The 12,323-nt window shown below is 36.5% G+C and overlaps 1 protein-coding gene across 4 annotated transcripts in view; it reads left to right on the top strand.

The window, feature by feature from the left end:
* Nucleotides 1-12,323, top strand: part of NARF (nuclear prelamin A recognition factor) — a 131,218-nt gene that overhangs the window by 6,825 nt on the left and 112,070 nt on the right. The window contains exon 1 of one of the 4 annotated variants that reach the window (XM_072640909.1): nt 1,379-1,542. The exons of 2 other annotated variants lie outside the window; for them this stretch is intronic. The gene's annotated coding sequence lies outside the window, so the exon portion shown is untranslated. Of the gene's footprint in view, nt 1-1,378; nt 1,543-12,323 lie in introns of those variants that run through there. One more of the 4 variants, XM_072640910.1, reaches the window with a different exon arrangement.

Here is a 12,323-nt window from a genome sequence, read left to right as displayed (position 1 = left end):
TGACTGAGGAGGGATGGACAAGTAGGACGTAAATAAGGAGGTTGAAAAAGTGAGTAGTCAGGGAGTTTGAGGACAAGTCTCCAAATATAAGAGCAGGAATCAGGGAGAAGAGAAAATCTGTGAGCCTTTTTCTTCATTGAGGAAGGCAAAGGAATAATCTGGAGGTCTAGTAAGTAAAACTAAGGGCTACCCACCCCCTTAAAAAGATTTAAGAAAATGGCTTTTTCTAAGATTCTACCCCCAAATCAGGAAATGAGAAAAGCAGATATACAAAAATCTAGCCTCTTAGAGATAGGCACCAGAGGGAAGCACCCAGCCTACTCACCTCAAGGCAGAAATCACATTCTCCTTTGAACAGTGGTAGGCCATATTCCAAGATATCTGTCTATTTCCACTTTTGAGCCATGAATGTATACATTTATATTACACATGTGGACATAAATATCTTATATTGGTACGTATATCTTATACTGGAAAACATTTAACTCCCCTGTTTAGGGCTGGAATATGTGAGAAGCCTTAGCCCAGATGTCACCAGTCATTAGCATCCATATCAGACACCTTGGTGCTTGTAACAAGAAACACATTCGACACATTGGTATGCCCAAGTAGATGCTCAAATATGACCCATCATTGAAGACCTTGCTGAACTGGTACATATAGATCAAAATTCCATGTTCCACTGAGTATAAGAACATATGATACTCCCATCTAAATATGACATGGCCACTGCCACAACATAATATATGATTTCCAACATAGTCAACCCAACTTGATAGGTTAAAACCCACTGCTATACAGGAGCTAGGCAATGCAGCACCAAAAGGCAGACTTACACACCACACTTATCAGCTCTCAGTCAGTCAATAAACATTTATAAAGCAACTACTATGTGCTGGGCACTGTGGTAAGTGCTACAGATATAATTACAAAAAAAAAAGCTCCTGCCTTCAAGCAGCTTACAATCTAGTGGGGGAAGACAAGACATAAAATGAAGCCAAAAATCAGGGGGTTAAGAAGAGGAGGAGGAAGGTAACTAGTGGTGGGCATGAGAAAGAAGTCCCAAAAGAATGCAGGTGAATGAGAAATGATATGACTGTCCTAGGGTCACTCCTTAAGTGGAGGTTTTAGAGTTCATGGTTCCACCCTGCAATCAAAGAGGAAAATAGTATTAATGAGGTATGAGTAACAAAATTGATCTTGAAGGATGACAGAATTTCCTAATGATGAAATTCCTGCAACATGATGAAGTCCAAAGAAGTCTAAAGTACAAGGGAGATAGTTTGCCCTACTGGTGGTAGACATTCTCAGGATAGAGCATAGTGTTTCCAGTAGCTCAAGCTCTAGAATATCTACTGTTGATGTCACAACAGAGTATATTTATACTTTTAGATATCTGGAATCTATTACTTCTGTCTTGAGTAGAAAGAACTTGGGTAGAAAGAGACGGCAAAGGTGATATAATCTAATTTATATGCCAAAGGAATTCCCACTATAACAACCAAAAAATGATTATCCAACCTACGCTTGAACACCTCCTAGGTGAGGAAATCTACCACTGCTCTAGGCATCTCATTTCACTTTTGGAAACTTCTAACAGGAAATTTGTTTATTTTCTCCCTTTTCTTCCTTTTTAAAAATGTTAATTAATTAATTAATTTTTAGTTTCAGCATCAATTCCACAAGATTTTTTTTTTAATTCCACAAGATTTTGAGTTCTAAATTTTCTCCCCATCTCTCCCCTCCCCCCTTAGATGGTGTGCATTCTGATTACCTCTTCCCCCAATCTGCCCTCCCTTCTATCACCCTGCCCCCTTCTCTTATTCCCTTCTATTTTCCTATAGGGCAAGATAAATTTCTGTTTATCTATATATCTTATTTCCTACTTGCATGTAAAAACAATTTTTAACGTTCATTTTAAAAATTTTGAGTTTCAAATTCTCTCCCTTCCTCCCTTTCTACCCACTGTCATTGAGAAGACAAGTAATTCAATATAAGCCATACATGTGTAGTCATGCAAAACACTTCCATAATAGTCATGTTGTGAAAGACTAACTATATTTTCCTCCATCCTATCCCACCCCCCATTTATTCTGTTCTTTCCTTTGACCCTGTCCCTCCTCAAAAGTGTTTGCTTCAGATTAGCTCCTTCCCCAATCTGCCCTCCCTATCACCCCCACTTTGCTTCTCCCCTTCTGCCCTACTTTCCTATTGTGTATGATAGATTTTCATACCCAAATTAGTGTATGTGTATTATTCCCTCCTTCAGACAAATATGATGAGAGTAAGGTTCACTCATTGCATCTTACCTCATCCCTCTTCCCCTCCACTCTCTTTTTCCTGCCTTTTTTCTTTGTGATTATTTACCCCGTTCTACCTCTCTTTTTCTCCTCCCTATACATTCGTCTCTCACCCCTTATTTTTAAAATATCCCTTTGTATTCAACTCACCCTTTGCCTTCTGTGTGTGTATGTGTATACATTTATATTCCTTCCAGCTACCCTAATACTGAGAAAGGTCTCATGAATTACAAATATCATCTTTCCATGTAGGAATGTAAGCAGTTCAATTTTAAGAAGTCCCTTATGATTTCTCTTTCCTGTTTACTTTTTCAGGCTTCTCTTGAGTCTAGTATTTGAAAGTAAAATTTTCTATTTAGCTCTGGTCTTTTCTCAAGAATGCTTGAAAAACATCTATTTCATTGAATATCCATTTCTCCGCTAAAGAATTGTACTCAGTTTTGCTGGGTAGATGATTCTTAGTTATAATCCTAGCTCCTTTGACCTTCAGAATACCATATTCCAAACCCTCTGATCTGTTAATGTAGAAGCTCCTAGATATTGTGTTATCCTGAATTGGAAACAATAGATCTCAATTCAGTGTTTGATAAACCAGAAGAAATTTCTTGAGAAAGAAATCCTTGTCAGATTAAAAATAGCTGGGGAAACTGAAAAGTAGTCTGTCAGAAATTAGGTTCGGATTAACACTACACCATATTCTACAATACCTTTAAAATATGTATATGACTTTAATGCTAAGATCATACCATCAAAAAATTAGAAGAGAAACAAATCATGTATCTTCCACAGCTAGAGGTAGATATTTTATTAGCTAAATAAGAGATAAAGGCCCAGAAGATTATTTTCTTTCTCCATATAATGAAATGTATTTCCATCTATATTTGTGGCTTGAATGCCCCAGCCAGTTTGTATTAGTAAAGTAAATTGCATTTTATAAAAATGCCAGGTACTGTGCCAGGTACTGTGTGAAGCACTGGGAATATAAAGACAAAAGACAGTCCCTGCTCTTGAGGAGCTCACAATCTAACAGGGGAAGCAAAACACTAAAAAAAGGTAAAAAACAGGGAGCAAGGAGAAAAGAAGGCACCCAGTACACGCGCATGATGAAGTTTTCAGGCAGGTGAGAAATGATGAAGTACCTATTTTGAGTCCCCTCCTTGAATAGAGGACCTAGGAAGAACTCTCTGATGTTTACCCTCCATGTTCTCCAATCAGAGATGGGAGGTACCCAAGGGGCAGGGAGTACTGAGGAGGTTTAAGTTTTACACTTGATATCATCTTTCAGGAAGATGACTTTCTGGGGACAGCAATACACCCCGAAAATGTATACCCTTTGTCAATGATATCCCTATTAGGTACATTCCTCAAACAAATAAAAGAGGAAAGACTCATACGTAAAAAATTATTTGTAGTACAACATTTTGTCGTAGCTAGAACTGGAAACAAAGTTGGGGTAGGGGCTGCCCATCAATTGGGAAATACTGAAAATGTTATAGTTTATAAATGTAATGGAATATTATTATGCCATAAAAATCATGTGATAAATTCAGAGAAGCCAGGGATTGCTTGTATTAACCAATTAACTGATAAGTGAGCAGAACCATGAATTCAGCTTTGAGAGACTTGAGAAATCTGATCAATGAAATGACCAGTTAGGCAATGTGCTTCCCACCTCTGGGCAGATGTGATGGGACTAGAGGTGCAGAATGAGACATATATTTTCAGACATGGCCAATATGTGGATTTCTTTTGTTGGACTATATTTATCTGTGACAAGGGAAGTTTTTTGTTTGTTTTTTTTTAAGGAGAGGGATGCCTTATAGGTGTAGCATCATTCACCAAGGCTAGCCATGTCTCATTTCTTTCCAGGCTGCTCTAGGCTTCCTCTCCCACACTCTTCCTCCTAAAACTCACTCCAGTCCTGGAATTCACAAAATGGAAATACCCTGCATTGATTGGATAGCTCCTCTCAGAACTTCTTTTTAAGGAAGGTATCCATTACAAGCAGTGTCACTTTTTCTCAAGTCATCACTTTGGACCTCATGTACTCCCCTGCCCTTTTCAGCTTCCTTTTATGTGGATTTATATTCATCATAATATAAATTTCTTGAGGCAGGGACAGTCTTTCTACTTCTGTTTGTACTTTCAGTACTTATATGGTGACTAGCATACAGTAAGTGCTTAATAAATGTTTGTTAACTGATTGACTGACAATAAGGGGAATAGTGATAATGATGCCCCAAATTGGAGAGAGAAAAGAAAGGAGTGATGATAAAAACATTTAAAAATCCACAAGAGATCAAAACGAAATTTATAAAGGAACATAGAAAAGCGGAGCAGTATTGGTACTATTATCTAAAACAATCTATTATTGTTTGCTGTTCAGTCATGTCCAATCCTTCATGACCTCATTTGAGGTTTCCTTGGCAAAAACACTGGAGTGGTTTGCCATTTCCTTCTCCAGTTCGTTTTATGGATGAGGAACTGAGGCAAATAGAGTTAAATGACTTACCCAAGGTCACAAAGCTAATACATGTCTGGGGCCAAATATGAATTCACAAAGACGAGTCTTCCTGACTCCAGGCCTGGCACTCTATTTACTGTGCCACTAACAACCCTAAAACAACCCATACATAATTGATTCTTCTGGTTTTGTAATTTTTTTGTTGTTGTTGTTCATGGAATTATTCAGGTTTGATCTTTGTCATATTCGCAATTTTTAAAAAAAAATCATTTTATGTCTACTCTTCTTCTAGGTATGTCTTTTCTCCATTCCCTATTTGACAAATCAAGTTACCAAACATTTATTAAAGCACCTACAAGTAAATAGAATTGGCACAGATTTGAATGGTCGCTGGATTTTGATATATTGTTGTACAAGTACTGAGAACCACTTAAAATTCCTTTAAAAAATAGTCGTTTTTAAAAGTGGTGGCCAAAGTCTGCAGCTGTCTTGTATTGTTACTTAATTTTTTAATATGCATATACATATGTATGTGTTTATATGTAAACATATATGTATATTCATCACCAGAATGGGGAAGAGAGGCAAGAGGCATGTGATTGCCTTCTCCAACGTGGTTGGCTTCCCTTTGTTAGGGAACAGGTGAAGAAAGGGAGGAAAAATGAGCAGTTAACAGGGAAATGGATCTCAGTCCACCATAGGAAATACAGGGAAAAGTCTCCAAGACAGTGCCACTAAAGCCTTGTTCCTGTGCCTCAGATAGTTACTATTCTTGGATTCTGTTCTAGGGCTTGTCCCTGCGAAACTTGACAATACTCACCAATCCAATGATGGCCAAGTCCAGAATGTAAATTCTGGTGGCATGTTCTGGCTCTAATCTCCACTACTTTTGACCATTCACCAATATCAGTCTCTCATCTTCTCCATGTCTTGCATGATTGACTTGGTTTCTATCCCTTCTACCCACCAACCCCCTTCAAATTCAGGGTCAAAATGTACTCACGGTAATTTTTCCTTCAATAAAGTCCACAGTTTTCTAGAAGAGAATAAGGGAGAGGGGTTTGTCCACTAACAGGCATCCTGAACCCTGTCTGCCTTTACTCTGTGTCCAAGCCCATTTGGTAGAGTTCCAAGAGGTGAGCTATATCTAATTGGTAAACCATCTCTTCCTCATGATTGGTCATATTAAGGCATGGAAAAATTCCCTGGCTTTTCAGTCAATCTCTTTTCTACCTTCTTTCATTTTTTGCCTTCAATGAGTAGTCTGTTGTTTAGTCATATCAGTCATGTTTGACTCTTTGTTATCCCATTTGGGGTTTCCTAGGTGAAGATATTGGATTGGTTTGTCACTTCCTTCTCCAGCCCTTTTTGCAGGTGAGCAACTGAGGAAAACAAGGTTAAATGACTTGACCAGGTTAACACAGCCAGTAAGCATCTGAAGCCAGATTTAAACTCAGGAAGAGGAATCTTCCTGACTCCAGGCCTGGCACTCTATCCACTGTGCTACCTAGCTGCCCACATTGAGTAGTCTAGTGTAGTTCAACCTGGAGCTTGTTCTTCCAGCACTTACCATATTGGGAAGGGAGAAAGGATAGAAATAATAAGCTTTCATATAGCACATACTATGTGACAGGCACTATACTAAGCACTTTACAAATATTATCTCATTAGAGCCTCACAACAATCCTGGGAGGTAGGTGTGGTTATTATCCCCATTTTACAGTTTGGGAAAACTGAGGCAATGAAATTTATTGCTGGGCTTTTTTTTAAGTGAATTGCCAAGTGTCACAGGTAGTATCTGTGGCTCTCAGCTCTTCCTGGCTCCAGGACCAATGCTCTGTCCAAGGCATCACCTATCTGGACAATACCTGGCACTTAATAAATACTTGTTGACTCGTTGAAATTTAAATTTATGCCTCTGACTGATTGAAAGATTCTCCCTTTAATATTTAATTCCTGCCCTTTGATGACTCTGTGACAGGATGACTTGAACTGGGGAACCTCTGCATCTTTGTCCTGGGCAGTTCATCATTTTGCACTATCTTCTTTGGTTCTAATACTGTCAGGCAATTGTCTTGTATAATTTTTTGGAAAATGGTATGGGAGTTTTGAAAAGTATTTTTCTGGAATGCTAATCATTTTCAAGTTGTATAGATGGCTTCTGTCTTATAACTCTGTTGTTTTGGTTTCTCAAAAGCTAAGATCTTCCAGTTTGTTTTTTTAAAATTCTCTTCCTTTTTTCTTCTTTCCCCTCTGAATGTATTTCATTCTGTCCAAGCCACCATTCCCTGAGTTCATTACCTCATTGAGAATTTCTGCCAACTTTTCTTTATTATTAATTCTCTAGACTAGATACCCACTCTGAGATTTATGCTGTCCTGTTTATTGAATTCCTCCCATGGCCCATTATGTCTATCTGGTCTCAGCCATGCTTCACTTTACACCTTGGCTACTGCCACATGTACCCTTTCCTAGTTCTCTTTTCAGATCAGTACTGCCATTGCTATTGGAAAAGGATTGTCAGTCTATTTTCCTATGGCTTCACTCATGCTACTTTTATATTTGTATCCCCAACACTTAGCACGGTGCTTGCTGACATACTGTTGTTCATTCATGTCCAACTCTTCATGACCCATGGACCATACCAAGAAAACCATGAGGTTTTCTTGGCAAAGATACCGAAGTGGCTTCCATTACCTTCTCCAGTGGAGAAGTGGCCTCGTCCAGAGTCATATAATTGGTAAATGTATGAAACTGGATTTGAACTCAGGTTTTTCTGACTCCAGGCCCAACACTAAGCCCTGAGCTGGCTCTGTTTGACATATAGTAAGTACTTAGTCAGTGTTTTTAAATTCATTCATTCTCATGTTTGTCTTCTTGATTTTTCATTCAGTAATTATATTTCCAATCTTACAAATGACAGACCTTTCTTTTTGACCTTTATTGTGATTCTAACCAGGCTATATATTATTCATTTTTTTTCTGGAGAGTTTTTATTATTTCGTTCTTATTCTTTCCTTTTGAAGATCCCTCCTAGTTTTCTTTATCTATCTTATTTTTCCTCCCAAACTCACTCTTTTTCTTAGCTTTCTTTATTTCTTCTAAGGACACTCACAATTCTCGTAGTCACACAAATTCATGATCTCAGAGTCACTGAATCCTAACTTTGAATCTTAACTTTCTCACATTTCAAATATCTAAGCAGTTGCCACATCTCATTGATTATACCATCACAATATTTCTTGCTCTGTCTTCTTTTCTCTGAGGTATGCTACTCCCCTATACCAGCCCCTTATCACCTCTAACCTGGATTCTCAAAGTAGAATAGTTTGTCCCCCTGTATCATCTCTTATCTCTCCAACGTGTTCTTATAGCTTCCAAAGTGATATTCCTAATGCACAGATTAACCATTTCACTCATTAAATTACTCCTTAAACTCCTGTAGCTTCGTATTATCTCTAGGATCAAATATAGACTCTTCTGCTTGGCAGTTAACTTGGTTCTGACTGACTTATTATATATTATTCTCCCTCATACATTCTTAGTTTCATCCAAATCCTCCTTGTTTTTCCATCTCCTATGTATATGCCTTTGCACAAGTCATTCTCCATTTGTTAAATGCACTTTATCCTTACCTCTGCCTTAGACTAGTTTCCTTCCAAGCTCATCTCAAACACCGTCTTCTACCTGAGGCCTTTTCTGATCCCTATAACTGATAGAGTCACTCTCCTAAAACTACATTTTATTTACTTATATGTATTTTGTATATGGGGTGGTTACGTCGTACGGTGGACAAAGTGCCAAGCCTGGAGTCAGGAAGACTCCTCTTGGTGAGTTCAAATCTGGCCTTACCTGTGTAACGCCAATGCATACCCATACCAGCCTCTATGAACATGCATGCAGATATCCGTGGTGAATTTGCAAAATATAATAAACTCTCTTCCTCAAAGGCAAAATCAAAATATTTATTTGGGTCATCATTAGAATACCAGGAGGTAAGATTTAACAAGGTACTTATCACTAATCCAGGGAGCACCAACATCTTAAACTATCTTTCTGTCAGGCTTCCCCACAAATACAAGTTCTCCTAGACAAATTCTTCCCTCCACCCACTCACAGCTTGCTTCTCTCTCAGTTCCTTGGGCCAACTGTTCCCACTCATAGCTTGTTTCTCTCTCTCTGCTCATGCTCTCTCTGTCTCTGTCTGTCTGTCTGTCTGTCTCTGTCTCTCTCTCTCTCTCCCCCTCCTCCTCCTCCTTGGGCAAGTTCCTCCCAGTCTGAGCTCCATGTGACCCAGGCTCCATGTGACGACAAGCTCCATGTGATCACAGGCTCCATGCGTTAGGCCTATAAATTGGTGGGGTTGATGTTCCTGTTCACTTAACATTACAATCTGAAGAATGAGATGGAGAAGGAAATGACAAACCACTTCATTATCTTTGCCAAGAAAACCTCAAACAGGGTCATGGCGAGTCGGACGTGACTGAAAAACAATTTAACAAAACAAAAAATTTTGTATTTGCTGTCTTATAGAGAAGCCACATAGTGTAGTGGCTAGAGAGCCAGTCTCAAAGCCAGGAATACTTGACTCTGAGTCCAACCTCTGACATAGTCACTTGTGATCCTGGTTGCAGTATCAACTTGCAGAGAAGGTGCTGACCATCCTTGTATTTTTAAAGTTTATTTTATTCTCAAATTAAGAAGTAAAACAAGAATTCTGTAATATAGTAGAGATGATTGTACATGAAACTTCAAATGTGTTATGTACAACTTGCTATTCCTTTTAAATATATAATAAAGTTATCATGTAACTTTGTTTTCTTTCCCTTTATCCTCTCCCCTGCAGATGGCTACCATTACACACAATTACATGTGTATATGTATATATGTATTTACTTATATACATATATATGCATATATATATAGAGAGAGAAAGAGTGTGTGTGTGTGTGTGTGTGTGTGTGTGTGTGTGTGTGTAAAACCATTCCTACATACTTCTATTTACCAGTTCTCTCTCTGAATGCAGAGAGCATCTTCCCTTATATGTCCTTTGTAGCTGATTTGGGTATTTATAATTGTCAGAACCATTTAGTCACTCAGAGTTGTTCTTAAAACAATATTGCTGTTGCTGTATGGAATACTGTATTGATTCTCCTCATTTCTATAAAGCAAGTTGCTATAAATATTTGAAAACTTAGAGGTTCTTTTCTTGTTTTCCCTAATCACCTTGGGAAACAAACCTAGTAATGATTGCTGGCTCAAAAGGGATAGGCAATTTAGTAACTCTTTGGGCATAATTCCAGATTGCTCTCCAAAATGGTTGATCAGTTTACCTTTCCACCAATAGTAAATTAGTGTCCCAATTTTTCCATATCCCCTCCAACATTTGTTGTTTTCCCCTTCAATCATTTTTAGCCAATCTGATAGGTGATATCTCAAGGTTGTTTTAATTTACATTTCTCTAATTAATGTTTTCGTATGACTATAAATTGTTTTGATTTTTTCATCAGAAAACTGCCTGTTCTTATTTGACAATTTATCAATTGGGAAATGACTCATTCTTACAGATTTGACAAAGTTCTTTCTATATTTGAGATATGAGACCTTTATCTGAGAATATGTCTATAAATATATTCTCCAATGTTCTGCTTTCCTTCTGATCTTGGCTCAGTTATTTTACTTGTACAAACCCTGTTATATTAATTGTAATCAAAACTATTTTATGCCTCACACTGCTCTCTATCTCATATTTATTCATCAATTGTTTACCTATTCATAAGTTTGATAGGTAATATGTTCCATGTTCTTCTAATTTTCTTATAATCTCTCTCTTTTTCGGGTCATGTGTCCACTTTGATCTTATCTTGGTAAATGATATATGATAATGGTCTATACCCAGTTTCTACCAGAGTACTTTCCAGTTATCCCAATTTTTTTTTTTTGCCAAATAATGAATTCTTATCCCCAAAACTTTATGTTTTTATGTTTGTCAAATACGTTACTGTAGTTATTTGCTGCTGTAAATTGTATGTCGGCTGTTCTACTGATCTATCTTGCTATTTCTTAGCCAGTACCAGATAGTTTTGATAATTATTGCCTTATAATATAGTTTAATATCTAGTACTACTAAACCTCCTTCCTTTTACATTTTTTTCATTAGTTTCTTTGATGTTCTTGACTTTTTATTCTTCCAAGTAAATTTTATTATTTTTTTCTAATTTAATAAAATATATTTTGATAATTTAATTGGGATGTCATTGAATCTGCAAATTAATTTAGGTAAAATTGTCATTTTATTATATTGGTCCTGCCTACTACCCATGAACAATTAATATTTCTCTAATTATTTAAATCTGATTTTATATGTATAAAAAGTTTTTTTATAATTTCATTCATATAGTTCTTGAGTTTGTTTTGGCAGGTATACTCTCAGGTATTTTATACTGTCTAGAGTTATTTTAAATAGGGTGTCTCTTACTATCTCTTCCTGCAGGGTTTCATTTGTGATATATAGGAATGCTGATGATTTATGTGGGTTTACTTCATATCCTGCTACTTTGCTAAAATTATTAATTGTTTCAAGTAAGTTTTTAGTTGAGTCTTTGGAATTGTCCAAGTATGTCATCATATCATTTGCAAAAAGAGATGGTTTTATTACCTCATTCTTTATTCTGATTCCTTCTATTTCTTTTTCTTCTCTTATTGCTAGTGCTAGAATTTCCAGTACAATATTGAATAATATTGGTGACAGTGAGCATCCTTGTTTCACACATGATCTTACTGGGAAGTCTTCTAGCTTATCCTCATTACAAATAATGCTTGATGATGGTTTTATCAATTTAAGGAAAAATCCATTTGTAACCTATACTTTTAATTGTTTTTAATAGAGTGTTATACTTTATCAAAAAACTGTTCCTATATCTATTGATATAGTCATATGATATTTTAAACTTTTATTACTGATATAATTAATTATGTTAACAACTTTCCTTATGTTAAAACATTCCTGAATTCCTGGTAGAAATTCCATTTGGTCACAGTGTATAATCAATATAATCAATATATTAATCTTTTAACTAATATTTTATTTAGGATGTTTGCATCCATATTCATTAATGAATTTGCTCTATAATTTTCTTTCTCTATTTTTATTCCTCATAGTTTGGGTATCAGTATCACATTTGTTTCATAAAAAGTGTTTGGTAGGATTCATTTGCCTTTTATTCCAAATAATTTATTTTAATATTAGAATTAATTTATCTTTAAATATTTGATAGAATTCACTTGTAAAGATGTCTGGTCCTGGTGGCTTTTTTGTTTTTTAAAAAATTATTTTATTTGTTTTCAGTTTTCTACAATCACTTCCACATATTTTAGATTTTTTTCCCCTTTCTCCCCCTTTCTCCCCCTCCCTCTTCACTCCCTCCCGAAGAAGGTGTGCAATCATATATAGGTTCTACACATACATTCCTATTAAATACATTATCACCTTAGTCATGTTGCATAGAAGATCTAAAATGAATGGGAGAAACCATGAAAACAAAACAAAACAAAGCACA

This window comes from Notamacropus eugenii, chromosome 2 (genome assembly GCF_028372415.1).
Source record: "Notamacropus eugenii isolate mMacEug1 chromosome 2, mMacEug1.pri_v2, whole genome shotgun sequence".
Classification (NCBI taxonomy): domain Eukaryota; kingdom Metazoa; phylum Chordata; class Mammalia; order Diprotodontia; family Macropodidae; genus Notamacropus; species Notamacropus eugenii.
Note: the sequence above shows the minus strand (reverse complement) of the source record. Positions and strands in the feature narration are given on the sequence as shown.